This window comes from Pinus tabuliformis, chromosome 7 (genome assembly GCF_031772625.1).
Source record: "Pinus tabuliformis cultivar Carrire ecotype Pingquan chromosome 7, CPIR1, whole genome shotgun sequence".
Lineage (NCBI taxonomy): Eukaryota > Viridiplantae > Streptophyta > Pinopsida > Pinales > Pinaceae > Pinus > Pinus tabuliformis.
This window is the reverse complement of record NC_142293.1, coordinates 1,768,109,939-1,768,130,048: the sequence shown is the minus strand read 5'-3', so window position 1 is coordinate 1,768,130,048 and position 20,110 is coordinate 1,768,109,939. Positions and strand designations below refer to the sequence as shown.

Sequence of the window (20,110 nt, the reverse complement as noted above, 5' to 3'; positions counted from 1 at the left end):
TGTCTTTGCACCTTTTGGGGAAATTGCTAGTTTATTAATTTATTGCATTTGATGATCTAATTTCGTACAACTTGAGGATGGAAAGCATAAATGCCATTGCACAAATACTGCAATATTTTCGGTGAGAAATTTACTTGGATAGTGATTTTGGGACTATATGCATCTGTAAAGGCTTTGGAAATGGTCAATTTTGAAATTCTACTTTAAAAAAAATATTTAATCACGCATTGTTTAACCAAGATCTAAACTAATGGATTTGGATTAGCGACAATTTAATGTCCAACCACCTTCCCCATTCAAAATTGAGCCTAATTTAAATTTGACTCTCTACTCAGAGTTTGAATTATGAGAGAGATTGAAAATGGACTATGAGTTTGTTAGTAAGAAATGCTCATTGTTTTTCAAGAATAGAAGTTGTAATTGGAAAATGCTAAAATGAATAGGACACCTAAATATTGTTAGCTCTAAATGTTAATATGTTTTAATTTATTATAAATCAAGTTAAATAGAGTGCAACAAAGCTTACATTAATTAATTAATTAATCTGTAATGAATTCATTAAATTTAGTCTCATTATAATGTTATGGGCAACTAAGGTTTTGAAGAAATAATTTGTAGAAGAAGGCTTTAATGCCTAAATCTTTATAAGCTTGCTTCCATAAGAGTTGTTGGCCACAATAATAAAAGAAAGGTAGCTTTTAGAAAATTTTATAATTTTCTTGTGTTTCCCAAACATAGAACCAAGGAGGCAAATGCTACAAAGGAAATATCCATGAATCCAAATTTGTTCTATCTAAGAGTTCCTTAAGTGTGCCTTCTAGCAATCCTAAGAATTCTAAAGATGTGTCCCCTTAATGGTCTATCTTATTCCTCTTAGTGTGGAAATAATTAGATTCTACATAGGGAAAAAGAGGAATAGAACTAAGCTAGGCCTCATGCATATAATCAAAGAATAATAAGAGACTTGTTGACATCATTGCCATTATGGACGAGGACAACCATCTTCTTTTAAACTTGACTCATTTATAGTAAACATATAAACCCTCCAACACCTCAAGCATTATTAAAAAATAACTTTACCCATTTATCTTTGGAAGGAATTGATGCCACCTAAAGGTTTCTCTTAGCATTCAATGAATTATTAAGGCATCTATAATCAAAGACAAAAAAATAATTCATGTTATAGGTACTACTGACATAACATACTAGGTTTTCGGTGAGGTTGGAGTGAGGGGGCTGCTTTTTAACCTCGAAGAGAATTTTGAAATAAAGTTCACTTGGCGACTTGGGAAAGCCTCGAACAATCAAGTCGAAGCGCTCTCACTCCGGCAAAGCCTAAAGATCAACATCTCTAAAGGCATCATGAAATTGATCATTGTAGGTGATTCAATGGTGGTTATCCAAAAATGCATAAGTCTTTCCAGGAATGAATACCTTCTTGACTCAGAAACCTCTCCATTGATCATAAGGATAATGTATCTTCTCAAAAAATTAGAAGATTACAATTTTTTTCATGTCAAAAGAGAAAATAACCATTTGGCGGATATCCAAGCCAATAAGGGAGTGGAATTAGAGCAAGGAACCTTACTCATTGATCAACATAGTGTTACATGTCATGTCCCTTAATTAAAACAATAATCGTAATCCATATGGATCACAGCTAGAGCACGAGAATTAACGAGGATCAACAGGCAATTAAATATGATAACATCATGAGGATACAAAGGAGTTCCTCGGGAGAGGACGACGATAGATGGACATTAAAGAACAAGTGGGCATGGGGGAGTAAGGCGGCCATGTTACAAGACAAGTGGGCTCTCTGCCCTTGGTTAATAAATGGGACTTCAGGTGAGAGCAATCTCAGTACCATCGCGGTTCGAGTCGATAGGAAATTGGTGGTGATGGAGAGGGCGGAAGGTGGCTTGGCTATGTTGCAGAAAAGAAATGCATTTACACTTGATAAGATGGGAGGGAATTTTGGTAAGGAGTAGGAGATTATATATAGTAGCTGGCTGAAGCAGCTCAACCATAGAATTATTTTGGTGCAAGGGAGAATTGCAAAAAAGATGGCTTCTGCGAGTAATGGAAGTGGGAACGATGTAGAGGAAGTCCGGTGTAGCGAGAGTGTTGCAGAAATGGTTGACAACTCATGCAAGCAGGTTGTTAAGGAGATTGTCAAGGAGATTAACGAAAACATGGTTGTTGTGTTTTCCCAGTTATCTGGTCTTGGGAAGGACATGGAGTTGATTCAAAAGTCAATGGAACACCTGAAAACTGGTGTATTGAATCTGAAACATAAAGTGGATAATATTGAACTGCGAGTGGAGATGATCATTATGGGAGTTCTGAAGGAGGTTTTCGGGTTTTGATCCAATGGTAGAATGAAACACTGATTTTGCAAGCCAAGAACTGGAATCTGGTGCTGGGAGGAGCGTGAAATTGAGCATGCCTTTTGAGGTGGCTTAGGAGGAGATTAAGCTTGGAAGTTGCGGGTGGTCGTTGTTTTATAAAATTATAATTTTATGTTTTGTCGGATAGTAAAGTACTGTGGAGTTTTTTGGAAAATCTATAGTCTCAAAGATGTAAAGAATATATATAGGAATAAGATAGGTAGCAATAGGGTCTCTTTGGTTATGTATATGCACAAATATGAGACAAAGTTCTCCATGATTGTAAGGGACTTGGCCCGTTTCCAACCTTACTAATGAAAAATGCTACCCGTTCTTTAAGTAAAAATAAAAATATAACATGCTAGGTTTTGATTTTCCTAATTTTGTGTTTAGTATATTTAGGAGTTTGTGAAAATATGGTGTTTCTTCCAAGAAATGAAACATTTATGATAGGAGGAAACTGAAGAGGAAAATCATATGGAAGCTATTGTTGATGGATTGAAAGAGAAAGTATGCAAATAATTTTGTCAAAGAATATTTGCTTCTCTATTGTGTGGTAAATGCCTAGGATTATAAATATCTGTATACAAAGGCAATTTTTGTGTAGAGCCCCAATGATTATTTCATAGTTATGGTGAGTATCCCAATGATTGTGTTTATCAAGCTTAAACATAGGGAAATCGTTTATCAAGCTTAAACATAGGGAAATCTATGTGTCAAAAGCATTTTTTTCCAATCTATGAATTTATTAGTCTTGAATACTATTATGTTCTTTACGTTTTGTTAGCCTTTTGCATATTTTTTGTGATTTCTTTTATTAATGTTTTCATTATTGCAGTTACGCTCTTTCTAAGTCCCTCTTATGACTATTAGGTTGTAAATGAATGAATTCTATGTATGGCAAAAGAAGACGAGGGTTGGGCCATGACTTACTTATGCATTGGAGAAGGATGACAAACTTATAATTATCTTTTGATGGATCCAAATTATCTAACAATTTCTCTTATCCTTTGATGAAGTATTGAGTTATATGTAATAACAAACCGACAAAGTGTGGATAGTTTAGTTTTATAGGTACTACAAATTGAACATGCTAGTGTTTGATATCCTTAGTTTTATGTTTATGCTATTTAGCTTAACTTTGTGAAGTAATGGTGCTTTTTCTACAAAAAGAAGGTTTTGAAACGAAAAAATTAAAGTAGGAGGAGAAATACATTCAGGAAGTTTTTGATGGAGTGAAAGAGAGTGTGATGCAAAACGGATGAGTGCCTTGTCCAACATAAATACATGCATACTACTTGTAGTGAATCATATCCTAACATTCATACCATTGCATTCCATGATGAACATATTTGTAATCAAGGGCGTAAAGAAACTAGTGGACATCAACTCTCCAAACAAAATAATATGGAATCTAGGGCCTAAACCAAGTCTATATTCTTTGCCACTTGCACAAGAAGAAAAATTGTAGATGCTATGATAGGGAGGGACAACCAATGCCTTTTCTTCTATGGTATGAACATTATAATTTCACACGCAATAGTAGAAAACAAGTCCAATAACATCTTAAAAATTAACATGCAAATTTGTAATCAATGGTTTATTGTAAAATTTCAAGTTGTTCATACTTAATTTATTGTAGGGTTGCAAGTTGAAAATACTAAGCGTTGCTTATGGCATAATGCTTCTCTTGTTGTGTCTCTTTTTCTAATGTGGAAATAATTAGAGGAAAAAAAAGACAAAAATGAAAAATTTCATTAAAATAAATTAGCAAACTATAAATAAAAGGCATCTCCATGAAACATTTAAACTTCAAAATGGTGTGGAACAGAATTGAACTTTAAAACTTTATTGAAATATAACATGACATGCCATTTTTTTTTTTAACATATCCACTTTGTATTTTCTCCTTAATATACTAATTATTATTATAATATTATAAAATAAAATTATTAATTTTTATTTCTAATTATTATTATAATATTATAAAATAAAATTATTAAATTTTATTTTAATTTTAAATGTTGAAAAATTATTATGATGGGAAATAATTTTCTTTATTTTATTTAAAAACAATATTTATGAAATAGAAATTAGTTGATTATGAAATTTATTTTTATTGATTCAAATTTTATGAAAATGGTCCCACATAAAAATCAAATACTAAAGCATTTTATCCATTTTTTTCACATATCCACTTTGTATTTTCTAGGTGATATACTAGTTATTATTATAATATTATAAAATAAAATTTAATAACTAATATTATAAAATAAAATTATTAAATATTAGTTTTGAAAAATTATTATGGTGTGGAAATAGTTTTCTTTACCCTACTTAAATAATATTTAAGAAGTGGAAATTAGTTGATTGTGAAGTTTAATTTTATTGGGTTCAAATTTTATGAAAAGGGTCTAGTATAAAAGTCAGATACTCTAGGATGGATGGATGTCAAATGAGAGGGGAAAGGGTTGAGGCCGTAAAAGCTTAACCAGCTCAATTTCAAAATTCTAAAAACACAAACAAAACAACTTGTAAAATTGAAAGATAATGAAAATTCTGCTACTGCAAGAAACCTCTGCAGAATTTTATCAGATTTAAATCCGGTCAGAGGGTGTAAGTGTGCTTACACTACTTACTGGGAAAATTTCTTGCAGGGGTCGATTTTTCTTTTGCAAAGATACGAAAAAATATTTAGGATATAAGATTTAGGGTTTCTCGCAGTGCATATGTACTGCTTGCGTTTCTTTTGAAAGAGAGTCTCCTATTCATTAAGAACGGTCTCTCTGCTGTTTACATTACGCCCAGCCAGCAGCGATGCGGTCGCTTATTATCTCCGCCATTACCAAACAGTAAGAACAACAACTTCTCTCTACCTCACTTGATTTGATTTTAGACCTTCACATTTTCCCGCCACTCATTCGATTCGATTCTGACGCGCTAAGAATGGATCTCCACATAATAAGGGCAAAATCTTCACAATCATTTGTATTGATTTGCACACAGGCTTGGCCGTTCATCAAATCCTAGGAATTTCTCTGCATTGATTTGTGGGAAGTGCATGCCACATTCCTGCCACGGCGGCTGCCCGGACATCCCACTCTACCGTCCGTTGCATACCTTAGGATTTCAGGATATCTATTCGAACGGCATATTTTCTCGCGGGAATAATCTGTACGAAGAGAGCAGGGTCTGTAAAAAAGGGTTTTCTAGAGTACTTTCGACGAAGGCCATAGCGACTGAGAAACAAGCCGAGGAAGAGGATAAAAGAACTTCAAAGGGTTTCCCAGATAGGTTGTATAAGAGGATATCTACGCTTAGAGATCCAAAGCGCACTGTCGTGGAGTTGGAAAGCTGGATCAGGGAAGGCGGGGAAGCCAGCTGGTGGCGGTTAAAAAAGATTGTGAAAAGACTCCGAAAGTATCATCAATATATGCACGCTTTAAAGGTTTTTTTAATGATTTTTATGCTTAGTTTTATGAATTTTTTCATTTTGTGGAATGTATGCTTTTGGAAATCTATTTTTTTTTCTCTTGTGGAATGCATTTTTTTTGGAAATTAATTAAGAAATTAATATTTATTTTGTTGAAATTAAAAATAAATAGGGTAGTTAACAATCTTCATCAGAAATTAAATATTAATGAGGAGGATAACACTCCTCATCTCAAACTATGCAGAGCAAATTCAATGATCATGTTCATCTCTTTATATTGTTATACCAAATTTTAAAGCAATACATTTTACAACATTTACATAAACGTTATATTGAAATAAGTGACCGAACATGAAGCCACTATGTTACCAGAAATGGAAAACGAAACGGCGAATATTGTGGCAGCAATGCACAATTGCAGGTTGTTATTGAAATAAGTGCCAAGAATTCTTATTGAAAACATACCCAACCGTCCTTAGGTCACTGATAAAGTTGACCGAACATGAAGCCGCTATGTTACCAGAAATGGAAAACGGCGAATATTGTGGCAGCAATGCACAATTGCAGGTTGTTATATTTCCAGGGTAGACACATATCTCGATTGTGGTGGTCCAGATTTGGTTTTGTGATCAAATTTACTGGTAGTGACCCTTAGCACATCCCAACATATGTCTGCACAATTTGCTAGGTAAGAAGGACTATGCCACCTTCCATAGGAAGTGCGTCTTTACATTAAGATTGTGCATGTTGCAACCTTTGTGGGGTAAGGGACTCTTTTCACCTGCTCTTTTTCAAATATGCTCTAAAGCTAAGTTTAGATGTCATTGCCATTTGTCCTAACATGTCTTTCCATCTACATTTTCAATGTGTGTGCCTAAATGGTAGAGGTTCTAGATGTTTTTCTTTTCATCTTCTCTTCCACAGATATGCACTAAGGATAAATTCAGATTTCCTTCCCCATTTGGTCCACTTCAAAATAATTCTTTCAATTCCATTGTCCATGCAAGAGTAAGTGGATAAAACTAAGCATGGAATTAAACATTTTACTTAAAAATCTAATGATTTCTAGCATTCTTCAATTTTGAAATTCGAAGTATCAATTTTTTCATTGCAAGAAAAACTTCATAGGGAAGTCCTTGGGCATTTGTCTATATTTTGTGGACGGTACTTGTTACCTACCGAATCGGGTAACCCCCAGGAGAAAGTTTTTCTCCTATTTTGGACAGCCAACCAGCGAGTAAGCAACTCTACACATTAGTTTGATGATGATGATATGCCAACTCTTCCACCATTTGCATTAGACACTACATCTCTCACCATCCAACATTCTTCTTGGATGAAGGTGGGATACCATTCAACAGGTACTTTGATCATTTTGCAGTCGGGTGCTTCTACTTAATGTCTTGGGCATTTAGCATGGACAAAGGGGTGATTTGGATGATTGACTAATTTTGACTATAAATTTGTTCTTTCACCTTACTGATGGATTTAAGCTTTAGCCCTAGTCTAGTAGGACCTCCCTTAAGGCCTTAGGGTTATAGGATGGACATTACTTGGAAATGGATTGAAATAATGAGTTCATTTCCCCTTACACCATACTTAAACACTTTCCATGTCACATTTTAAGCCCTTGATACCATCTCCATTCTTTGAGTCTAACTTGTCAATGGGTCATTGGGATTTGGCACTCTTTTATCCATATCCTTGAATAGGGCTGGAAAACGTTGCCCTAGGGGTTAATGTAGCTAAAAGAATAGAAAAACATAATATGGCCACAATGAATGAAAAAGAAAATCAAAATGCAAAAGATGGCCGAGACACAAGTTAGTGCATGGGCAAAAGCCTAGCATGCGCTCTAGCCTTTGTTGAAATATGTAACTAGGTTCAGTCTTCATAATGACGGATGTAATCATGATTTTACATATTTAATGAAAAGAGAAAAATAAATTTATTATTGTTATTCTTGAGGCATGGATTTCACGCTCAAGGGAAATTTTTTCTTAGGTCAAGCACCCATTGAGTGCTTTTAGGGCTTGTCATGGAGTCTACAAGTCAATTGAGTCATTGTCATGTATGAAAGATCCTTTTGGGCATGTTACATATTGTAAAGAAAATTTATTTGAGTCAAAAGAAAGTCAAAAGACCCCATTAAGTTGGCCTACGTGAAGGGACAAGTCGTCCTAAAGATAGCAATTCGTACCCCTCAAAAGCCTATAAATAAGAAGGAACTCAACCTCATTTGGACACACTCTCAAGCAAGTTCGATCTCCTCAAGAAAGATGTAACACCCTCCTTCCACATTTACCCAAGTTAACCGCTCCGCTGGGGTAAACATGTGATGAGAGGCTACTATGATGTGATTCAACTTCCCATGTACAGTTAAGAAAGTGAAGCCGACAAAACAAAACCATTATCACATTCCACACATGCTGCAAAATCTTAAGGAGCCAACCAACCATTCCAGGTGACCTACCCCTAAGGCAACTTGACATTTCACTGATTTGGACCCCTAATCGCCCCCATGACAAGCCATGCATGCGACTGAGGCCTTCTAGTTGTTCCCACAACAAGGGCATGCCAGCAACTGTGGACTTCTTGAACTAGTTCTGCGCCAACGACCCCGAATTCTGTGCCACTTTTTCAGGGCCAAGACTCAGGCCACTGCCTAGAACTTCATGAAACTTCCAGAAATGATAAATGACATTGGAATAAAAGTACTAATGTGTTAAAATTGGTAACTAGGGCCAAACTCCATGTGGGTCATCTTATTTATGGCAGCTCATATTTTTCTTGGATCCCTCTCATCGAGAGATGTAGGATTGATCTAAAGATCATCCGATTCCGATAAGTATTCATGGAGTTATGAATTTATTTGTGTTATAAGACAATTCGTCAAGGTCGGCCATCAACCAAATAAACCCCACACGTGCTCAACGTTTTAGTATAAAAGGAGATGACTTGAGAGGCATTGCACACACACTTCTATTTTGATTTCTCTCCACTTGTCTTGGGTTTTAGTGGAAGAGAAATCTAGGAGTGGAAGCCCTAGATGTTGGAGGAAAAGAGGTTGCCCTAGCCGCAGTCAAGAAGAAGAAATACGCTGCCCTAATCTAGAGGACGCAATCATGAAGAGAAGCCCTAACGCTATCAAGAAGGAGCCCTAAACCTATATGCTGGTCCCTACTAAAACGCAGACCTAAAGGTTGCCCTAACGTAGACCTAAAGGCTGCCCTAAAGCAGACCTAAAGGCAACCCTAACGCAGTTCTGAAGGCAGCCCTAACACTATCAAAGAAGGAGCCCTAACCTAATCTAGAGGACAAAATCATACCCCAATCCTCCACGCTGTCTCAAGGGTAATCAAAAGGAGGATATACGTTGCCCTAGTAGGTCTTAGCCGCAGCAAAAGCCATAGGTATTTTGGGGGACTGAATTGCTGTTAGGAGGGCCGGTATACTAGGCTAGAAGGTTGCAATACAAGGTCTACTTCAGCAAAAGAAGAGGGGATGTTAAGGTCACCCTTGTGACTGTTGGAGAGCAAAGGAAAGGAGCTCGGATTTGCTCCTTGAGGACTGTGTGAAGAGGCAACAAGGTCTATGTGAAGGCTGCCCTCATAGAAGGCTGTTCTGGATGATGGGACAACAATGGACGACAACAGCACAATGATGGGACAACAATGGACAGTAGCAGCACAATGATGGGACAACAATGACATTATGGACAACAGCATGTTGGGACAACAACACAACGATGGGACAACAATGACATTATGGACAACAACATGTTGGGACAACAATGTCATTATGGACAACAACGTGTTGGGACAACACAATTGGGATAGCATGATTGTTAGGGACAACAGCTACAACAATATAACTAGGCAGCAGTGGCAAGCATGAAGCTGCAAGGGACAACTGCATGATAAATAGGACAACAATGACACAATGGGATAGCAGCAACGACAAGATGCAGCAAGCAGATGGGACAACTAGGCATGGTGCTTAGTATAGTATGACACATGGGACAACTGTGATAGCATGGTGCAACAATGGCACATGGGACAACAATGCAGCATAAGGTGCAATAGTATGATGTGTACAGCATGGCCATGAGGTCCAACATTGTGATGATTGGTGCAAGATGGTGCAGCACGGTGAGGTGCAGCGTGATGACAAGATGCAACATAATGATAGGTGAAGGAGTCACCTTGGAGAATTAGTTGAAGCAACATGTCTTCAATTGATCTCATGTATCATCTTCTTAGAGATGATCTATGCTCTCATCTAGATAGGTCAAAGTGTTGACTTCTGTTGTAAATGTACTATCTCTCTCTCTTTGCTGAACTATTGAAGAACATATAAGAATAATTGATCAAGGGTTTCCCCACATTGGAATTTGTCCTTGGCTAGCGCCACATCTTATGTCCTCTTGTCTTGGCTTGTTTTCTGCGATTTATGTTTATGTTCTATCTGCAGTTTACTTTAATGCTGATGTGATTGCTAATCTGGAAAAGGTATTGAGCTAACTGTGAAAATTGAAATAAATTGCTCTAAGCATAGAACATACCTAAAATTAACATGGTATCAGAGCTGAGGTGAAGACAAAGCCCAAGCAAGAGTGAAAGAGCAATCACCGAAGACAAATGGGAACGGACAAAAGGATCAAGGATTCCTCATCCCTCTTCAAATTCACCAAGAGTGAAATCGTATCTGAGTATATTATTAGAATGGCACAGTGGAAGCTTCTGATGGCCTACCTAAAATCACTTCAATGGGAAGTCCGTATCTAAGGGTGGAAGGAAAGGCAGATGCCTTGCTTGCAATAAGTTCGGCCATTATGTGAAGGAGTGCCCGAATGGCAGGGACACATCTCTTGATGAAGATAACAGTCATTCCAGGGACATCTTCAATGATCGGAGGAATGACAGGTAATGCAGGTCATCAAGGAAACAACCGACTCTTCAAAGAAAGCAAGGAACCCTAGATATGAAGAATCAAATGGTGTTTCTAATAAGATAAAGAAGCTTTATCTTGTATTGGCCCTCTCCTTCAAATTTTGTGGGAATCTGGCTTATTGATTGTAGTGCTTCAAGGCACTCCATCAGATAGAAGGGTGATCTCTCTAATTTGGTAGAGATGGAAACAATCGTGGGATTATACTTGGAGTCGATGCCACCTATCCCGGAAAGGGTGTAGGGAATGTTACCCCTCAATTGAATGAGGGTAACTCGATTCATTTACAAAATCTCTTTTATGTACCTGATCACAAGAACTTGGTGTCCATTTCGGCAATGGAAGTCAAAGGTTTCAGGGTGACATTCATCGATGGAAAGGTACATGTTTGAAAATAGAATTTTCAAAGATGCTTTTTCTCATGGGTTCAGGGTTGGCAATTTGTATCAAGTTGCAGGATGGTCCATTGGGGATCATGTCAATTGACATATTTTATCTATAACACTAGAGGTCTTGTTATTGGGCCCTACCCGATGTGAGTCAGATGGTGACAGGGATGCCTGAATTCAAGAAGAGCATGAAGGTACATGTCTAAGATGTACCGAAGGAAAATCTTACAAGGGAACCATTCCCCTCATGTAGCAGGTCCACAGTTTGGAACAACCTGAGGAGTTTGAGATTCATGATCGGGAATCTCATGTATACAGGTGGAAGAAAGCCCTCTATGGCTTGAAGCAAAACACCCCGGGCTTAGTATGAGAGGATTGATAGATGTCTGATGAAGCTGAGATTCACTAGGAGTGAAGCCGATCCAAACCATTGCTCGAAGGTTATGGATAATAGACCTCTCATACCGACACCTTCTGAGGACGACCTATTTTTGACAGGTGTAGACCCTCTCATTTGCAGAAGTAAGAGGGAGTTGGATTCCAGATGTGGAATGGTAAACTGCAAACCTGTGACTACGTCGAGGATCTTAACTTTCAGAAGTTATATGGTAGTGATGCCCGACTAGATTTGGGAAATGCCTTCAAGTTTCATAAACTCATTCGCGTTGATGTTCTTGGTGAACTTCTGTCTGGACATATGTTTTGCAGTTAGCTGCTAGCATGATGAGCTCATATATGGTTGAGCCTCACTGGATTGGTGCCAAGAATCTTCTGAGATATCTTCTGGGCACAATCTTTCATGAATTGAGATACACTGCCGAAAATGTGAAGCTGCATGATTATTCGAATGCTGACTAGGCAGGTAGTGTGGAGGATTGCAAGAGTACTTTTGAGTGCTAGTTCTCTTTGGATTCTGCTTTGATATCATGGATGAGCATGAAGCAGAAGTCAGTTGCTATAAGCACCTCTGAGACTGAATACGTAGCTACGAGTATGATCTCGTGTGAAGCTGCCTGGTTGTGGAAGCTCTTCAACGAGCTATTTGTACACATGATGGATACCACCGTAATCCTCTGTGTCAACCAGGGGGGACTCGATTGTTGAGGAATCCCATATTCTATAATTGCTCCAGCATATAGACATCATATACTACCTTATCTGGGATATGGTGCGTTGATGAGCGAGGAGGCTCCATCGCATTGAGATTGATGTATAGGTCACAAACATTTTGTCTAAGCCTTGGGGAAAGGTCAAATTTGTGACTTTCCCGAACGACTTGGAGTTGTTGAGAGACCTTCTTATGAGGGTCCTGCATGATGCATGCATTGAGCTCTGGGAGCTCCGGGGGGCTTGGGGTACTGCTTAGGGCAACAAGTGACCATAGGGCGACTCACCCTCCCCTAATGGTGCGTTGTGTACAGGGTGAATGGTTCAACCTTCCCTTGTGATACCTTGTGGCGACTTAGGGACAGGATGAGTGGTTCTCTTGTCGAGGCATCCTACCCATGCAGTCTGGGACTCATGGGAAGTACCTCTCATTTGGCCAATGAGCAGGAAAATGGGGTTAGGGACCATAGTAGTACTATCGACGGACGCATCGTTGTATCTACCGTACTCCCTATGCTAGGATGACCTCCATTGATCTGGGATTAATGAAACTGATCTGAGATTAGTATGAGTGGTTTGAGACACTCTCTTGTGATATTGATCTGGGATCAATAAAACTGACTTCGGGTCAATAAGGGTGATATGACTCACTCTCTTGGAACTGATCTAGGATCAGTAAGAGCGTTATGACACACTCTCTTCATATGGAACTGACTTCAGGTTAGTGGAGAATGGTATGAGGCATTCTTGATCAATCCTTTTTCTTCATGGTTCAACAGAGCAGGGCTCAGCGGAGTAGAGCAGAGCAGAGCAGTGCAGGGCACTGATGGCAAAGATAGTACAGTCGAACAGATGGATCAGTGATGGAGTTCTCCCTAGTTGAGAGGGAGTGTTAAAATTGGCAACTAGGGCCAAACTCCATGTGGGTCATCTTATTTATGGCAACTCATATTTTTCTTGGATCCCTCTCATCGAGAGGTGTAGGATTGATCTAAAGATCATTCGATTCCGATAAGTATTCATGGAGTTATGAATTTATTTGTGCTATAAGACAATTCGTCAAGGTCGGCCAGCAACCAAATAAACCCCACATGTGCTCAACGTTTTAGTATAAAAGGAGATGACTTGAGAGTCATTTCACACACACTTCTATCTTGATTTCTCTCCACTTGTCTTGGGTTTTAGTGGAAGAGAAATCTAGGAGTGGAAGCATTAGATGTTGGAGGAAAAGAGGTTGCCCTAGCTGCCGTTAAGAAGAAGAAACACGCTGCCCTAATCTAGAGGATGCAGTCATGAAGAGAAGCCCTAACGCTATCAAGAAAGAGCCCTAAACCTATATGTTGGTCCCTACTAAAACACAGACCTAAAGGTTGCCCTAACACAGACCTAAAGGCTGCCCTAACGCAAACCTAAAGGCAACCCTAATGTAGATCTGAAGGCAGCCCTAACGCTATCAAATAAGGAGCCCTAACCTAAGCTAGAGGACACAGTCATACCCCAATCCTCCACGCTGTCTCAAGGGTAATCAAGAGGAGGATATATGCTGCCCTAATAGGTCTTAGCCGCAACAAAAGCCATGGGTCTTTTGGAGGACTGAGTTGCTGTTAGGAGGGCCGGTATGCTAGGCTAGAAGGCCGCAATACAAGGTCTACTTCAACAAAAGAAGAGGGGATGTTAAGGTCACCCTTGTGATTGTTGGAGAGCAAAGGAAAGGAGCTCAGATTTGCTCCTTGAGGACTGTGTGAAGAGGCAACAAGGTCTGTGTGAAGGCTGCCCTCATAGAAGGCTGTTCTGGATGATGGGACAACAATGGACAACAACAGCACAATGATGGGACAACAATGACATTATGGACAACAGCATGTTGGGACAACACAATGATGGGACAACAATGTCATTATGGACAACAACACAATGATGGGACAACAATGACATTATGGACAACAACATGTTGGGACAACACAATGATGGGACAACAATGTCATTATGGACAGCAACATGTTGGGACAACACAATTGGGATAACATGATTGTTAGGGACAACAGCTACAACAATATAACTAGGCAGCAATGGCAAGCATGAAGCTGCAAGGGACAATTGCATGATAAATAGGACAACAATGACATTGTGCAACAATGACACAATGGGATAGCAGCAACGACAAGGTGCAACAAGCAAATGGGACAGCTAGGAATGGTGCTTAGTATAGTCTGACACATGGGACAACTGTGGCAACATGGTGCAACAATGGCACATGGGACAACATTGCAACATAAGGTGCAGTAGTATGATGTGTACAACATGGTCATGAGGTCCAGCATTGCGATGATGGGTGCAACATGGTGCAACACAGTGACGTGCAGTGTGATGACGAGATGCAACACAATGATAGGTGAAGGAGTCACCTTGGAGAATCAGTTGAAGCAGCATGTCTTCAACTGATCTCATGTATCATCTTCTTAGAGATGATCTATGCTCTCATCTAGATAAGTCAAAGTGTTGGCTTCTATTGTAAATGTACTATCTCTCTCTCTCTCTCTTTGCTGAACTATTGAAAAACATATAAGAAGAATTGATCAAGGGTTTCCCCACATTGGGGTTTGTCCCTGGCTAGCGCCACATCTTGTGTCCTCTTGTCTTGGCTTGTCTTCTGCAATTTATGTTTATGTTCTGTTTGTAGTTTACTTTAATGCTGATGTGATTGCTAATTTGGAAAAGATATTGAGCTAACTGTGAAAATTGAAATAAATTGCTCTAAACATAGAACATACCTAAAATTAACATAATGCAAACTCTTGATCAATGACTTGACTGGACCCCTACTAGCCATGACAAACATTTTGTCAAACATGTCACAAATATGCAATCTACAGGTCATAACATCACATCTGAGCATAAGGGTCTCATACTTATCTTAGATTTGTAAAGAAGCATTGTTTCCATATCATAATGGCTGCATAATCATCTAATCAAAACATTCATTCATTGTACTTTCAATTGCAAATCAAAACATGATGAGAGCCATACACCAAGTCTGCCATAACAGATACTCATAACCAACATATAACGAACATAAATAACAAGGATATAACAAACATAATAATCACATATGAACCAATATATTTACGCATGAAATGCCAAGGAGAAGAAACTATTATTAATGAATGCAAAAGCCAACCAGGTATGGGACTTTCATAAACCACCTGACCATAGATTGGCTATACCAAATCTTTCTTTCAGCCAATCACCCCCGTGCCATATTCCAAGCATGAATGTGGGACTCAAAACCAAACCAACCAAGTTTCCTTAGGCTTTACCGCAATCCCCACCGAATCACTAGGCCCTAAACAAGCATGGATGCCACCGGATTTCTCCACCTACATCATGAGGAATTTTCTTGTCTCCTAATCTCTAGGCTTTACTATATATCTCGCCATACAATGATCGAGGATTCCTATGCCTAATCAAGTCTCCACCTTCCAGGCTTTACCGTATATCCCGCCATTCACAGGTTAAGGATTCCTAGGCCTGATCAAAGTCACACACCTCTAGGCTTCACTGATTGAGGATTCCTAGGCCCACCGAGGCACACAAAATCCGACTTTACCCCAATCCGAGTTTGGTCCAAGGATTCCTAGGCCATGTGTTCTTTCTTTCAGAGACCAACTCAGTTTCGAAACCATCCGACAACCTAGCTCAACTAAATACAAGAGAACCCATCACACCATGGTTATCCAAAAATGGCAAGGCAAGGTTGAAGAACACTATCACACCTGGCAAAACCCTTGCCAATGACAATAAGAGAACCAAATACACACATGCATGTAACATGCATGTCAAAACTAGCAAGGGAATCACACATGCAAATTGATACTTGCAAATAGTCCTCTGTGGCTGCTAGATGCTACTCTTCCTTGCTTGATCCTTGCATTACTTTTCCTTCTTGGTCCTTCCTTTGCTTTCCTTGATCCAATGCTAGAGTTCTCCAAGAATGCTCTAAGTGTCCAAGAGTGTGTGAGAGAGAGAATAGAGAGAGAGCTCCAAAACTAAACTGACAAAAAGTACCAATTGATCCTCATAAGCATTTTTATTAATGAGGCCTATATTTTCTGCAATTTTCCATTATTTTCCTTCGTTTCCTCCTCACATGCAACCTGTTACTTTTCACCTTCCTTTTTTCCTAATTTTCATTATTTTCATAAATAAAATGCCAATTAATGCCTCATGCATTTCTAAAGCCTTTGCCATTGCCTTTGCCAATTTCCTTGGCCATAATAAACCAAATGAACACCCACACTAGGATGTTTTGCCGAACACTCAAATTGGAATATGTGTCCCATGACCTTGGTTATTCTTTTGCCTTTATTAACCTTATTACATGGAATTTTGACCAGGGTTGTTACAAAAGTAGTTGGAAAAGGGCGAAAAAGAAGAAGAGCAAGATCAAATTTTTGGGCCTCTCTCTCACTCTCGTGCTAGGGTTTTTATAGTTGTTGGGCAAATCGAAGTGCTAGAAAGCTGCTGGGAAAGTTGAAGTGCTGGAAATTTGTCGGGCAAGTCGAAGTGCTGTTGGGCAAGTTGAAGTGCTAGGAAGAAATTGCTGGGTTGAAGTTCTAGAAGCATCTGTTGGGCAGGTCAATGTTGCGGAAGAATTTGCTGGGTGGGTCGAAGTTGCAGAAGAATTTGCTGGGTAGGTCGAAGTTGTAGAAGAATTTGCTGGGTAGGTCAAAGTTGTAGAAGAATCTACTGGGAGGTGGAAATTGCAGAAGTTGCTAGAAGGAAAGCTCGTCAAGGAAGAAAGGTTTGACTTGGTCTTGGAGGGTCTTGGTCAAGGGTCATAGGTCTTGGAATTTGTCAATTGAAGTTTCTATAAGAAGAGAAGAATTCTTGTGGGTTTTCCTCAGTTGGAGAGGTTTTGGCCCTGGCTGATCGCCTATATCTTGTGTCCTTTGTCTTATTGTTCTTTATGGTTTGGTAGTTGTTTGGTGAAGAGCATACTAATAATAATCAAGTGAAAGAAGAAACCAATCAAGTGAAGTAAAATAACATTACAAGCAGTTATCAAAGTAAGATAAATCACCTAATTTAGTTGCCCCTAGATTTCTCAACATGTTATCAGAGCTAAGGTGGCAAGACAGCCTAAAGAAGGACACTCAAGGGCCGAAGCACAAGAACATCATCTAGAGCATCAATTATTAAGAAGGACCACTCATCTCAAGGATCATCACATCTCAAAGAAAGAAGACCTCAAAACCCTAGCTCATCCGAAGAAGGGTTATTCGCTTGAAGCATTCTTGAGAAGCTCACATCATCATCATAATGGAAAGATCTGCAGGACCCTACCTCCACTCAAAGAAGGACTACTCATTGGAGCATCTTGAAGTCTCTACATCCAAGGGAAGTATGAAGAGGCATTGTCATCATCATCAAGGAACCAAGGTGATCTCCCTCCCTTTGAAGGAAGACATCTTCTATTATCAACATCATTATCAAAATCAAGAAGTCATCAAGTTGAAGATATTGTCATCAAGAAGCATCTTCACTTGACAAGTAAGTGCCTTTACATTTAAGACTAAATCCGCTATCAAAATGACTTCATTTCGCAAGGAAAGCAACAAATTGGTTGGGTCATCAAACTTTCTTGTATGGAAGAAGAGGACGGATTTGATCTCATAGAAAATGAATTTGTTGGTCATGTTAAGAGATCAATCGCTAAGCCTCTAAAGGAAGAAGCGCAAGCTCTAACAAAGTATATGAAAGGGGAAATAAGGGCTCAAAGGATTCTCATAGAATCCATCAAAGATCCCCTCATTCGTTTTGTGGCAAAGTTAGAGACATCAAAAGAAATATATGAGAAGCTAGTAGAATTGTTCTCCGTAAGTACTGCTGGAGAAGTTATATCTTTGAGAAACGAGCTATAAAAAATGAAGATCTCAAAGGAAGATGGAATAACTTCATACTTTATGAGGGTATCGGATATAAGAGACTAACTACAAGAGTTGGGAGAAATAATGTTTGATAAAGAAATGACCACCATAGTGCTCAATGCACTACCAGAGGAATGGGGCAACTTTACATCAAGCACTTATGGAAAGTCTTATAGATCTAATCTGAAAATATAAGACAATGCAAATAACCCAAGAATAACAAGATCAAAATAGATAGAAATGCTTCACTTTATTAAGCAAACCCTTAAGGTAGGGCAACACCATACATTCACTCCTTAAGGAAGGAGAACACTCCACAAGCCATATGCTTGTTCATACAATAATCCTTGACATCTCTCCATGTGGAGTCTCTAGCCTCTATATAGGCGTCATACATACAATACCATGGGTCATTACCATGGTTCCCTCATACCATCGAACTAATACCATGGGCCCATTACATCATTACTAACTACTTGTGGTCCCTTACATGATATGGGTTAACCACCTTATTTATTACTATGGCCCATCCCATTCTTACATTATTACCTTGGGTACCTCCCTTTGTACCCCATATTATCCCCCCTAGGTATATAACATTCCACCCCCTTTAGCATGTTTCGTCCCCGAAACATGGGAAGAACACAAATAATAAGATCTATTCAAAAGAGTAGTCCACTGGTACCATGCACGTGCATCTAGCCATCCAAGAGAAAGGTGAACCCTCGATCTCGTTGGTGCCTCGCTCGCTTGAGATGGAAGTTGACCGTGGCAGCTCTTCTGTTTTGATGTGCAGTAGGTGGATCTTCTCTCCTTGCTATTCGTCATGTGGGGGTTGTTGTCCTTGTGGCTAATTGGTTGCCATCTTGTTGGTTGTTTTCTTGCAGGGTGATGTGGGTGATGATATGTTGAAGTTTTAACCGACTGTGTCTTTTTCTTTAATTCACCCTTTACTACAGCCTGATTGTTATCTGGTGCATGTTGGGGTGCTTGCTGTGGTGTCGTATCTTCCAATATTACTTCAACCACTGAGTCCTCATCTGATGGATCAACACCTGTAACCTTTTCTGCTTCAGCCTCTGTTTGTGTTTGATTGTCAATCATCACTGGCTCATCATCTGATATGTGAGTCCCTGGAACATCTTCTGCTTCAGCCTCCATGTACTCTACCTGTTTATTGATGGAAATATCTTGTAATGTAATTTTCGTCTTTTTATACCAGAGCTTCAGGAATTTCTTCTGCACATTAATATTGGTAGTACCCACAGATTCCATCCAAGAATATCCCAAAACAACATCCATATTATCCATCTGTGAAGTATAAAAATCACCATGCAACACATACTTATCCATAGAAATCTTCAAATCCTTATATAGTTGAACATCCTCATCATCCACTTGTGTGTTTTCAATGTGTTTTACTGGAACTTGCAATTTTTTTGCCAAATTAACATTGATAAAATTATGCTTGCAACTAAGATTTATAGAAACAATGATCTTCTCTTTCTGAATCGATCCATGAATTTGCAATAAGGAGATAACAGCAGAAAATAACCTCTTACGTGTCTCATTCTTTTTTCTAGCACAAGACCATTTTTTTTTCTAGTTAAGACTAACCTAAGTACCCACGAGGGATTTGAACTGGTGACCTATCACAAGGAGTGCCTTCACAGGGCACCCATTCACCGTCAATCCAAAGCCCCGTGGGTTAGCACAAGACCATTTGTCCATAAGGAGTTTTTCCAATTCTTCAGTCGAAAATTTGGACAAGTCTTTGATGCCAAGTGAGTTCCACCATATGTCGGCTCTTCTTTCAAACTAATCGGTACTAGAGACCTCCAAAATATCCCATATTTGGATTTTAGTCTCTGTATGAATTCTTCAATAGTAGGGCTATCATCTTTTCCTGTAAAA

General features: G+C 38.9%; 1 pseudogene across 1 annotated transcript in view; it reads left to right on the top strand.

The window, feature by feature from the left end:
* The first annotated feature begins 4,829 nt into the window (after positions 1-4,829).
* Positions 4,830-20,110, top strand: part of LOC149255430 (large ribosomal subunit protein mL101 (rPPR4)-like) — a 123,727-nt pseudogene continuing 108,446 nt past the window's right edge. Inside the window, exons 1-2 of the transcript XR_016267242.1 lie at positions 4,830-5,242; positions 5,397-5,838. The product of XR_016267242.1 is annotated as a large ribosomal subunit protein mL101 (rPPR4)-like (transcript). The remainder of the gene's footprint in view (positions 5,243-5,396; positions 5,839-20,110) is intronic.